This window comes from Saimiri boliviensis, chromosome 10 (assembly GCF_048565385.1).
Source record: "Saimiri boliviensis isolate mSaiBol1 chromosome 10, mSaiBol1.pri, whole genome shotgun sequence".
Taxonomy (NCBI): Eukaryota; Metazoa; Chordata; class Mammalia; order Primates; family Cebidae; genus Saimiri; species Saimiri boliviensis.
The window spans coordinates 98,241,521-98,254,035 of NC_133458.1; the positions used below are offsets into that span (position 1 = coordinate 98,241,521).

Consider the following 12,515-nt stretch of genomic DNA (forward strand, 5'->3'; position numbering starts at 1 on the left):
TAAATAATTATAAAAACCTAAAGACTGAATCACATATAGCTATATACTCAACACTTGTCAAGTTGTTATGAATTAGAGAATGGTCTATAAAACCTATCATGTGTGTTGGGATAGACAGTAACGTGTAGCATCCATGTCTTTGCCTCTACCACACCCAAACTGCATTGATGCTGATGCTACAACAAGCCAACAGAAAGGACTGTTTTCACAATTCCCGAGAAAAGAAACTCAACAATATGCCCTTATAACACACACGTGTGGTATTCCAATCTCATTTCTTCCAGGGAGAAGGAAAAAAAGACTGAAAAGTCGTAATACCTCATTTATCCCAAACTTATAGGCATCAGACACACATATATGAGCAAGCATGCAAGCAGGACATGCCAATAGCATCCCCCACTAAGGACATGTGCTGAACCTTATGAACATAATGATAACAAACAAGACATTTAGAACCTCAAGGACACTATTAATTCTTATTTTGCATACAAGTATAGTCCCTTTGCTTTTCTGGTTTAATGATTCATAGCAAATCAGAAACCAGAAATTTTAAAAGGGGTAGAGAGAAGAAGTATTGAAGTTAGGCATACAAAGAGTTATGGCATACTCTAAACATCTGTTCTATAAACCAGAAAGAATCTGGCGAATGTCTCAATCAGTTTAGAGGTTTATTTGACAAGGTTAAGAACTGCCTGCGACAGATCCTCAGGAGGTCCTGAGAATGTGTGCACAAAGTGGCTGACTTACAGCTTGCTTTTACAAATTTTGGGGAGACAGAAGTTATAAGTAAAGACATACATCAACACACGTAAGCTATCACTGGTTTGGCCTGGAAAGGCAGGACATTTCCAAGTGGGCAGGTTGGAAGGGGTGCTTCCATGTCATAGGTGAATTCAAAGATTTCATGATTGGCAATTGTTGAAAGAGTTGAAGTCAGCCTGAGTTAAGGTATGGGGGATTGTGGAAACTAAGGTTCTTGTTAGGTAGACAAAGCCTACAGGTGGCAGGTTTGAGAGAGAATAGATGGTGAATGTCTCTTATTATACCTTAAAAGGTGTCAGAGTCTCTGGAAAAAAATCTAGTAAGGGAAGGAGAGTCTCTATAGAATCCAAATTCCCCCCACAAGAAACAGCTTCACTGTCCACAGCCTGGAGAAAGGGTGAGCATCCGCCATCACAGAGACATGTGCAGTGTAGAATCTGGGAAACTAGGAAATCTCCTCAAACTGAGAGCCAAATGTCAGACTAATGGCATCCAGCTCTGGCTGCACATTAGAATCAATGGGGGAACATTTTAGAAATTACAAATGCTCAAGCCACACCTGGAGAGACTGAATGATTTTATTTAGACTGGATCTGGTTTTAGAAACTATTCTAAAGTAATAATTAGCAGAGACAGAATTTGAACTTACATCTATCTGACTCCAAATCCCAGGCTTTTTCTACTGTGCCACGCTGTCCTTCTAGCCTTACCCAAACACGCGATACTGGAGGGGTGGAGTTGCCTGTGCTGTATTTTTTCTCCTCTGACATACTCTCAGGTGCGCAGGCTGAGCTCAGAGGCAGTTGCTGCAAGAGCGGATGGTCAAGACCTGAGTCTGTTTTTTCCCTGAATGATTTTCCATTTCCTCTCACAAGGTAGATGTCATGATTCATCCTCTTTTAGACTAGAAGAAAACTCCAGAAGTCTGAAGTCCAGACAAAAAATGGAGCCCTTCTATACCTGCAAATGGGCCAGTGTTGCTGGCCCAGACAGGCCAAGGGAAGGGAGGAAGATGCATAGAGCAGGAGAAGTAACAGGGCCAAAGGAGTCTGGGGACCTCCCAGAACGCATGTGGATGGACACCCTGAAGCATTTAGAAGAGGGATTATGAGGCAGAGCTTCCCTGAAGAGCAACAACCCTCCCCGGCTAGTCACCTGAACAGAAACCTATCTGTGTGCACATTGGTTCATCATTGGTCCTCATGCACTGAGAATTAATTCTGGAGGAATGATAAATGATAAATGAATGAAACCTAGCTACTTCTGTGAGCAGGTGAACCCAGTTTCACCCAGAGCATCCTGACTGGGCCTCCTCCCTCCACCCACACAGACCCATCAAGTCATCTCCACCTCAGCCCTTATAAGAACAGACCAAGTGTACACCTTCCAATTCATGCCTCCACACACAAATAGAAAATCTATCCCAGTTAAGTCTCATTTCTGCACATGACAGATAATAAGCAAACACCGCTCTTCTAAGTGGGAAGAGATATTTCAAAACACTAAGCAGTTACCTACCTAAGCTGTTCACCCAAAGCACAAGGTAAATATTCCGCAGTAAAGCAAAAGTGGTCTGAGCTCTAGTTACCCTAAAGCTTTGGAAACAAGGCCCTGAGATGGTTCTTTGAGTGATACACTAAAAGGTAACGATGGTAAGCAAACAGAGATGGCAGCAAGAGAGAAGGCCCTGACTGCAGGCACCTGCTCACCAGCCCTGTCTTCACCCTAGAACCAGCGCATCTTTCTACAGAAGATATCAGCACAAACTCCAGTGGTGCATAAGCCTTCAAAGTTGTACGAGATGATGACAGAAATCTTTTTGCCAAAGCCACAGACGTTTCTTTGGACAGTCTAGCAAGGGAACCTACCCTCTCCTCGTAAGCTTCTCATACAGTCTCCCTATCACCCCTACAACAGTCATTGCTGCCAGAATTGAATCAAAAAGTGTGTCCGCTCCTGTGTTCTTTGACAGATCTGCGGGGGGGTGGGGGGGGGTGTAGTGGGGGGACAGAATAATGTTTGTACTCTAAATTAATATGATAATAACAAGTATTTAGTTATCCTCCCAACATTCCCTTCCCATTAGTTATTTCTAATTGAGGCCTTTCAGACATTTTAGGAACAGAACGTTGGACTAAAGGAATCAGGGAGTCTGGCTTCTAATTCTCTCTCTACTATGCTTTAATCTAGAGGCCTGGGCATATCCCTTACTGTTTTAAGACAAAGAGTTTGTCATTTGCGATACTATGACAAGAATGTGAGCCTCTCAGGGTTCCTATCTGGTCAAATAAGATAACGTATGGAAGTCGTTTGAAAACTGGTAATCCTAACAAAGTGGCATTTTGAGTTATTTTATTTGATTCAGTTACTTGATAAATACTGCAGCTTTTTTTTTTAAGCAATAGATGCACAAAACAAAGGATAATACTTCCAGCAACACCATCACTGAGATATCGTTCCGTGAAACAGGTACCTACTTACATGAATATACAGAGGGAGGGAAGACATCTTGCTTTCTGGGTTTTCTTTTTGCATTTGCCTCTAAAGACAGTTGCTAAATGTCTTCCTAAGAGCAGTATAGGGGAAACCCCGGGAATAAGAGCTCAATGTGCTTCACAGATTTCGGAGTCTGTGGAGACCTTGTTTCAAAGCTGAGGGCAGAAATCATAAGCTGTATCAAACACTCTGTTTTGTGTCCATCTGGATCATAAATTCCTCTAAAGCACTCCAGGAAAAGCACTAGTTTCAGGGTCACTAGCTCCCATGTTATGCCCCTAAACTAGCCTTTTATCATCACCTAACTACTTCATGCTGCCCTTAGTTGCCCCCAAAAAGAGTGGATTTTAAAACTTAGGATCCTCGAATCTGTGAACCAGGCAGGATGTTATTGAAGCTATTTGAATTCCCAGAAGAAATACATCCTAGAGATGTCATGAATTTAAATTAATCCAAGGAGTATTAAAACAGACGTGTGCTGCCCTTTGTCTCACAGGTATAACTGATGCTGTACAAGCAAGTGGTACATGAAAAACATGAAGAATCTAAGACAGTAACTGTAGATCATTCTTCTTGGAAGTTATTCAAGAAGCAAGTGATAGTTACTTTCTAGAGACAGTAATAATATAGTCTTGTCTGGATTAAATCTATCTTGATGGCTGATTGCTATCCTTGGGACACATTCCAATGAAAAAAGCAAACAAAATCTGTATTGTCTTCAAATAAATTTCATCCAGTCCAGCCGATCGGCATATGTGATAAGATTTTTTCATTCAATGAAGGAAATATTTTTCTGCTGATAAGCTGAAGAATCTTGTTTCTATCACTAAGATGCTTTTAAAAAATACTACCACATAGGCTACTAGAGGAGCAGGTGTCAGTAACACTGAAAAATACAGATGGTCATGACTAGTGGGGCACGAAAGGCTGTAGCTGCTGAGGTGAGCCAAGCCCAAGCCCCCAGGAGAAAGGATCCCTGGATATTTCCTTTGCTGGATAGCATGCAGATTCCCCATACTAGGGGTACTTCCTGGTTAGGCCACCCCGCAAAAAGATCTTGTCCTTTGGCAGTTTGGAAACCTTTGAGCCTCAGGGCACAGGGTCCATGTGGAAGAGGTATAAATATAAAACCCATGCCACAGGATTAGTTCTTGTAGGGTGATAATTGAGAGCCATATGCCTATCACATAGGACCAACCTCAAAAAAAATATGTGAGGTCCAGCCCAGGGAGGCTCACAACATGCAGTCTGCTCACCAGATATCAGGCATCTGTTCACCAGATACCTGAGGGCCACTAGCCTGGTATGGCCACTCCAGAAAATTGGTTCTATTGAAAGTTTTGTTCAATAACAAGATATCCTGATTGTTGACCCATGTTGTATTTTTTATGCAACAGTCAAGCAGATTTATTTTGTATTGCCCATGGTAGTATATGCAGAGGTTTTAGAGTTCTCATTTTCTGCCAACACAACATTGTTACTCAAATCTTAAGGTGGAAGCAAGTTCATCAACAGCAGTCCCATAAATATCAATGACCAGCAGTACAAACCCATGAACAATGACTAATTCTTCAAAGGTATCTAATCCATTCTCCCCAGATTTCTGTATAATAATGAAGATCTCCTGCCAAGGAATGTGAAACTCTACATTTTGTTAGATTAGGATCAGAATTTCAGATACTGGGATTGAAACCAATTAGAGGACTTTGTTGAACCCCCACCAATGAAAAACAGCCAGTTCAGAAGAACTATGGCAGAATCTTTAAGTATACACCATGGAATACAATGCAGCCATAAAAAACAATGAGTTTGTGACCTTTGTAGGGACACAGATGAACCTGGAAACCATCATTCTCAGCAAACTGACAATAGAACAGAAAATCAAACACCGCATGTTCTCACTCATAGGCGGGTGTTGAACAATGAGAACACATGGACACAGGGAGAGGAGCATCACACACTGGGGTCTGTCAAGGGGAAATAGGGGAGGGACAGCAGGGAGTGGGGAATTGAGGAGGGATAATATGGGGAGAAATGTCAATCACAGGTGATGGGGAGGAAGGCAGCAAACCATACTGCCATGTGTGTACCTATGCAACAATCTTACATGCTCTTCACATGTACCCCTAACCCTAAAATGCAATAATAAAATATATTTTTAAAAAAGATATAATCTCTTAACTCTCTTAAAGATATTAATTGTTAGATTTTAAAAAATAAAGAATCTCATCAGGCAAACACCACGTAGGACAAAATTCATATTTGTTGACTCCCTTAGTCTTTACAAGTGACCTCGATCCCAGTTCAACTGCGGGCAAGCAGAGCTCTACAGTGGAAGCTGCCCACACCATTCTCAGTACAATTCTCTACCCTCCTGGCCCCAAATCAATGGCCTTCCTCAACTAAAATGAATTCCTTCTACCTTAGCATTAAAACTTCACTTAGCCCAAGCCCACTTCTCAAATCACCAGCACAAGACCCACCCACCCTCGATCACAGTCGAGTTCTTTCAAGGCCATCCTCCTCTTACTTTTCCCTCCCCATTACAGTCACACTAAAGCATTCACCTGGGTCAAGGTTCAACATCCTCACTCCTGAGCACAGAGTAGACACTGTCTATCACTCTGGGCTCTTCCTTAAAGAGCCTGGTTGAAGCTTCAAGGTCCTTCTCCCACAAGCTGCCATACAAGGCAGGTGACAGGGATTATCAGTTAGTAGTTGGCCCGACACTGGATCCTGCACCTCACCTGACCAACATCTGCTATTCTCCACCCATCTCTGGCACAAAATGCAATTCAACATGAGTCTGATGGGTGTTCTGTCCTCACATGGGTTAAATACAGGCCTGCAGCCTTCTAACTTTTTGCTCTTACAAACTGAAAGAATCTTAAACACCATGTATCCCCTTAAACTTTATAAAGTTGAAATCTATATTCTTGCTTTGCATAATTTTAAATAGTTTCAAGAACATATATTTCCAGCATCTTGTAAACATCAACAACTAAAAATTATATTTTTAGTTTAACCAGTGAAGTCTAAATACCATAATATATCCATGATACCTAAAACTATAATGATTAGATAATCACCATCATCCACTTAAAAAATACAGGAACAAGCTCCTTAACATTTTTGAAGAGATTTTTAATTTTAGAATAATTTTAGATTTACAGAAAAATTGCAAAGAAAATAAAGAGTTCTTTCCCCTGCTCTTTTCCTGTTGTTTTTCTTCCTTGTCTGATTTTAACTAGGCATTTTATATAATCCCATTTTACTTTATCACATTGATTATACTTCTTTTAAAAAATGTTAGTGGTTTCCCTAGAATGTAGTCCACCTAAATGGAAATCCATTTCAAATAACATTCTACCCACATTACTTGTGTGCCAGGGACCTCATAACAGAGTATTCCCAATGAGCTGCTCTCAACCCATAAGACATTGGTGTCATTCATTTCACTTATTCATATGTTATGATAACCCAATACATTGATACAGTTATTGCTTTAAAAAGTTATCTTTTCAATCAATTAGAAACTAGAAAAAAGATTTTATTTTATGCTCATTCATTCTCTGATGTTCTTTCTTCTTCACATAGGTCTGAGTCTCCAACCTGTATCATTTTTCTTCTGGCTTTTAACATTTCTTGAAGAAAAAGGCTTCTCGTGATGGATTCCCTCAGTTTTTCTTTGTCCAAAGAAGGCTTTATTTCTCCTTCACTTCTGAAGCATAATTTCATTAAATAAAATTCTAAGTGGGTACTTTTTTCCCCCCAATACTTTAAGTATTTCATTCCACTCTCTTCTCACTCATATGTCTTCTGATGAGAAGTCTGATGTAATTCTCATCCATGTTCCTCTGTAAGGAACACTGAATATGATAAGCCTAGGTGGTGGTGGATTTTTTGGTATTTATCTTGCTTGGTGTTCTCTGAGATTCCTGGATCTACAGTTTCATATATGTCATTAGTTTTGGAAAGTTCTCAGCTATTATTACTTCAAATATTTCTTCTATTTGAAATATTTGAAGTAATATTTGAAATATTAAATATTTGAAATATTTCTTCAAATATTTCCATTCTCTTTCCTCTCTTTCAGAATTCCAATATGACTTATGTTACAACTTCTGAAACAGTCTCAGAGTTCTAGGGTATTTTGTTCCATTTTTTTTTTCCATTCATTTTCTTTTTCCTTTGCATTTCAGTTTGAGAAGATTGTATTGATCCATTTTAAGTTAACTGATTCTTTCCTTGGCTAGTTGACTTCACTTTGAACTCCAAAGACACTCTTCATTTCTCTTACTGTGTTTTTTATTTCTAGCGTCTCCTTTTGATTCTTTCTTATTTCCATTTCTCTGCTTACATTGCCCATCTATTCTTGCATATTATCTACTTTTCCCATGAGAGCTCCTAATATATCATAGTGTTTTTTATTACCTATCTGAAAATCCCAACATCTGTGTCATATTTGAGTTTGTGTCTAATGATTGTTTTGTTTCTTCAGTGTGTGTGTGTGTGTGTGTGTGTGTGTGTGTGTGTGTTCTTGCTGTTTGGCATGTCTTGTCATTTTCTTTAGAGGGAAGAACCTACTATATGAGGTAGGAGGAACTGAAGTAAATGGGCCTTCAGTGTGTGAGGATTTATATTAATCCGGCTAGGAGTTGAGCTATATAATTATTGCTGTAGCTACATATGCCAAGAGTCTGAAATTCCTCTGGTCGTCTTTGTTTTTGTCTCACTTCTTCACTTTGGGAATCATTAAGTACCTCCTCATCAGACATGGTCTGTATCTTGCAGTAATTTCAGCTGCAAGATACAAACCATGTCTGATGAGGAGGTACTTAATGTTGCACCCAAAAGGTACAAAGCTGTACCCAAAGGTACAAAGATTGAATATGAGGCTTATTTGTAGCTTGGAGAGTAATTCACTTTACTCAAAGTTCACTGACTTAAATAGTAATGTCATCTAAAAAATATCTTCATGGCAACATCTAAATAATGTTTGACCAAATGTCTGAGTACTCTAGCCTAGACAAGTTTACACAAAAAATTAACCATGATAGCATGTGTGCACACTATTTGACTGAGCCATGATTTATCTCTATAAAAATTAACCATTAAAAACTGGCAGGTCTTTGGGGCCAACTTAGGCTGGGTCTGTTTCATTTCTGAAGGCTGGCTGTACCCCTCCAAAGTCAGCCAGGCCTTCACAGTGCTATATTCACCATAGGAGCAGTCCCCATCATTCACTGCTACTGAGCAAAGAACCCCAAGTATTACTTTATGGAGCAGCATCGTGATCTTCACATATGTATGGTCACCAGTGGCAAATATTTTCATAGTTTTTGTACTGAAGAAGGTTTTACAAAATTAATTCAGCATTCACTCAAAATATTGATTGAACATCTATTGGACTCCAGTCATTGGAGGAGACACAGGTCATAAATATCTCACAGAGCTTAAAACTAGTTGCAGAAACAACATACAGTCTATCAGTTCAACATAAATTTTTAAGGAGAGGGGTTCAAGTTTTGATCCTAGGCAGATTTACCTAGAAAAGTCCACTCTAGCTATATTACTAAAGAAAATGCAGTAAGATGCACAGATGATGGTGGTAAAATCTGACAGATGGCAAGAGATTGATCTCTATATTTAGGATTGCAACACATTTTTAAAGACTAAACCCAATTCTAACCAGATCAGCTATGAGGTCCTGTTTGATGGTGCTGGTTATTCCCCTTATAAAGCACCTAAAACACTGCTAGTCCTCAACCACAGCTTCTCTCTGGAACTTTTAAGCAACTCAGCTCACCAAGCAACGACTTGATATCTTTCAAACACTCACATTATAAAAATGCATGCCAATTTCTCTAGAGACGGGCATTACAGTGACTCATGTGAGCTCCTGCTTTATCAATAGAGTTATGTGTACTTTGGACTTGACTAACAGAAACTCTCTCGTATGGTAAACATAGATATCTTAGGTGGTTGACAACCAGGAAAAGGAGCTGTAAATGGTAAATTGCACAGGTATAGTTCAGCTCCCCTTTAATACAACCGTTTAGACATTGGCTGAAGAAAGTATAATATGAAGCTTAAAAAATAGTTACTTATTTTATAGTTGAATTTCATTTTATTGATCTCATTTGGAAATGAAGCACATTTTTACATTCACTTAGCTTCATGAAGGTTACAAATCAGTAGAGTACTAAGAGAAGGTATTCAACATGACCACTTTTTGATATCTTTGCCAGACCCTTTTCTTCCTCCTAACTTTCTTAATTGTCCCTATCAAAGATGTTTCCATCTTATCTAGCTTTTTGTTAAGGCAGGCGTTGTTTTCTAGGAGGAAAGAATGTTGGCTTTGGTTTCGGATGTTTTTTTTCCATTATCCTAATAGCTAATACTCTTTCCCCATTAGCTAGATGACAGGTGTTTCGTTAAAGTGATAGATTACAGTTTAATAGTAATCACAAATCTGGCAACCAATATCCACAACAAGCCCCAAACTGGGGCACAGCAGAAAGAAAGCTTTCTAAAGGCAGTGAACTAAAAGTCGTACAGTTTGCTGGAAGGTCTCTAATCTTACAGTAGTCCTAACTTTGTATAACAGACTGATTTGCCACTCCTGAGCATATTGGAAGTGGCAAACCTTGGGATGAGTGAGGCTGACGCACTGTCTCCAGTAAGAGATTATATCAGTCAGTAGAAAATCTACAATGAGCAAACAAATTTTCTCCACAAATGATGTCTGGGGTCTTTTAGGCTGATGAAAATATGCAACACTTTTTAGCCCAATATGTTATCAGTTTGGGCAAAAAAAAAAAAAAAAAAAGAAAAAAGAAAGAAAGAAAAAGAAAAAACAGGACTGCTGGCTGGACATGGTGGCTCACGCCTGTAATACCAGCACTTTGGGAAGTCCAGGTGGGTGGATCATCCGAAGTCAAGAGTTCCAGACCAGCGTGGCTAACATAGTGAAACCCTGTTTCTACTAAAAATACAAAAAATTAATCAGGAGTGGTGATACACGCTTGTAATCCCAGCTACTCAAGAGGCTGAGGCAGGAGAATTGCTTGAACCTGGGAGGCAAGGTTGCAGGTTGCAGTGAGCTGATATCACGCCATTGCACTCCAGCTTGGGCAACAAGAACAAAACTCCACCTCAAAAAAAAAAAAAAAAAATCATGACTGCCACTCTTCCTCTGTTCTTAGATATATGTTTTAACTTTTTAGTATTTCTAAAATTGAACCATTCCTTTAATGTAACAGTGTCTTAAGGAATTCAGTAATGGTATATTTTATAAACAAATGGAAGATATGAAGTAATTAATATTCAGAAATAGGTTGAATTAGATTCACTGTCCTCTGGATTGAGAGCTTTCAAATATTTTACACAAAATTTCACCCAAAATAGAGCATTTTTATTTTTGAGTTTGACTTAATAGCGTAATCTGGAAAATTCATTATGTAGAGTGCTATATTCCCTGAAGATGGCTGATAAATGAACTAGATACTTAGGCAGATGGAGCTCCCGAAAAAAGAAGCCAACTGTTATCATAAACAGTTGCTAGTTTACTTTCTTAGATTTTCTTTTTTTCTGATTAACTGATTTTCTTATTTTCCTGCTTCTTCAAAGACCTGTTACAGAGAAGTTTAGAGACTTTAGATGCTTGCAAGTATAATTTTTTAGCTTTCACAGAAAAAGTACATATCTTTCTACTCTTACTTAATAAAGAAAAGTTATAGGCTTGAGCAGACAGTGTTTTGGCTATTTTTCTTGCTTTATTTTGGTAACAGTTAATTAGCATAGTCCTCAAGCTATCCCTCCACAAGTTAAAAAATTAAAACTCCCATTTGAGTATTTATTAAAATTCTTTATGTGGCAGGCACTGTGCTCAGTGGGCACTGTGTGCGAAGATAAAGAAGACACAAGTTCTACCCACAATGGGCTTATGAGAGCATTGACATGAAAAGCAGAAGTCAACATGAAAAGTAGAAGTCTTAGGAAGGACCCACCATCAAGCTGTATAATCATGTGAAACACACTCTTACGGCCCATCCCAATATCAATCAACTGAACACACCTCCAAAGGTCACCTCAATTTCAATAAACTAAAGCATACTCTCATGGCACCCCAATTTCCAAAACATCTTCAAAAGTATGCAGAGTAGGACAGAACTAAAATAGTTGCTGCCACAATTCTAACCACTTATCAGATAAGGGATCTCTGATAGAGGTTTTCAGTATGTGTGAGTTTGACTTTAAGTGCACTATATACGTATGTATGTTCTTTCTTGACTCCACTTCCTTTCTCTCAGTCATAATATATACATGTCTAAAAGAGTTACAGCAATAAACTTGAATCCACTCATTAATTTAAGTAAACCATTCATCATCATTTTTTAGTAGTAACAAATTACTTTTGACATCTCATAAGACCAATCCACAGTGAACATTACCCAGATAATTTAATCTAGTATAAATTCTACATATAAAATCAAAATGGTAAGATTTAAGCTTGAAATTCTATTAGAGAAGGTTAAGTTTTCAATGTCTTCATTCACCAGGTGCAGTATATCCTGAGTATATTATATGTTTGTCTTCTGGGACTGTCATAACAAAATATCATAGACTGGGTGGCTTAAACTACAGAACACTATTTTCTCATAGTTCTGGAGGCTGGAAGTCCAACATAAACACGTTGCTGGGTTGAGTTTCTCCTGATGCCTCTCTTCTTGGCTTGTAGATGGCCACCTTCTCAAGGTATCCTCAAATGGCCTTTTCTCTTGTGTGTGCACATCCATCCCTGGTGTCTCTTCCTCTTTTTAAAAATACACTGGTCCCACTGGATGAGCTCCTACTCTTATGACCTCATTTAACCTAAATTATTATTTAAAGTCCTTATCTTCAAACACAGTCACATTGGGAGTTAGAGCTTTAACACATAAATTTTGTCCATATTTTTCATTCCAGTCCCTAATACATGGTACCTCTAGGAGTTTGTTATTCCTTTGAAATAAGAATCATCTGATCCAGAAATTATTCACAAATAGACTCAAAGAAGAGTAGGCTCCAAACCTAACACAGCACGTCTGGTAGTTCAGCCACTAGCTCATGGCTTTGGCCCTCAGTGAAGCTGTGTTCCCCTCACCAAAGGAATTTCAAACTATCTACAGTTTGCTGTCAGCAGTTCTTGGTAGCCAAGTTGGTCTGAGCAATGAGGCAAAAGAGAGATGGTGAAACTAGCAATTTCTTTACTT

The 12,515-nt window shown here is 38.8% G+C and overlaps 1 protein-coding gene across 10 annotated transcripts in view; it reads right to left on the reverse strand.

Moving 5' to 3' along the window:
• PDE1C (phosphodiesterase 1C) overlaps positions 1-12,515 on the reverse strand; it is a 572,342-nt gene that overhangs the window by 213,653 nt on the left and 346,174 nt on the right. The window lies entirely within an intron of this gene.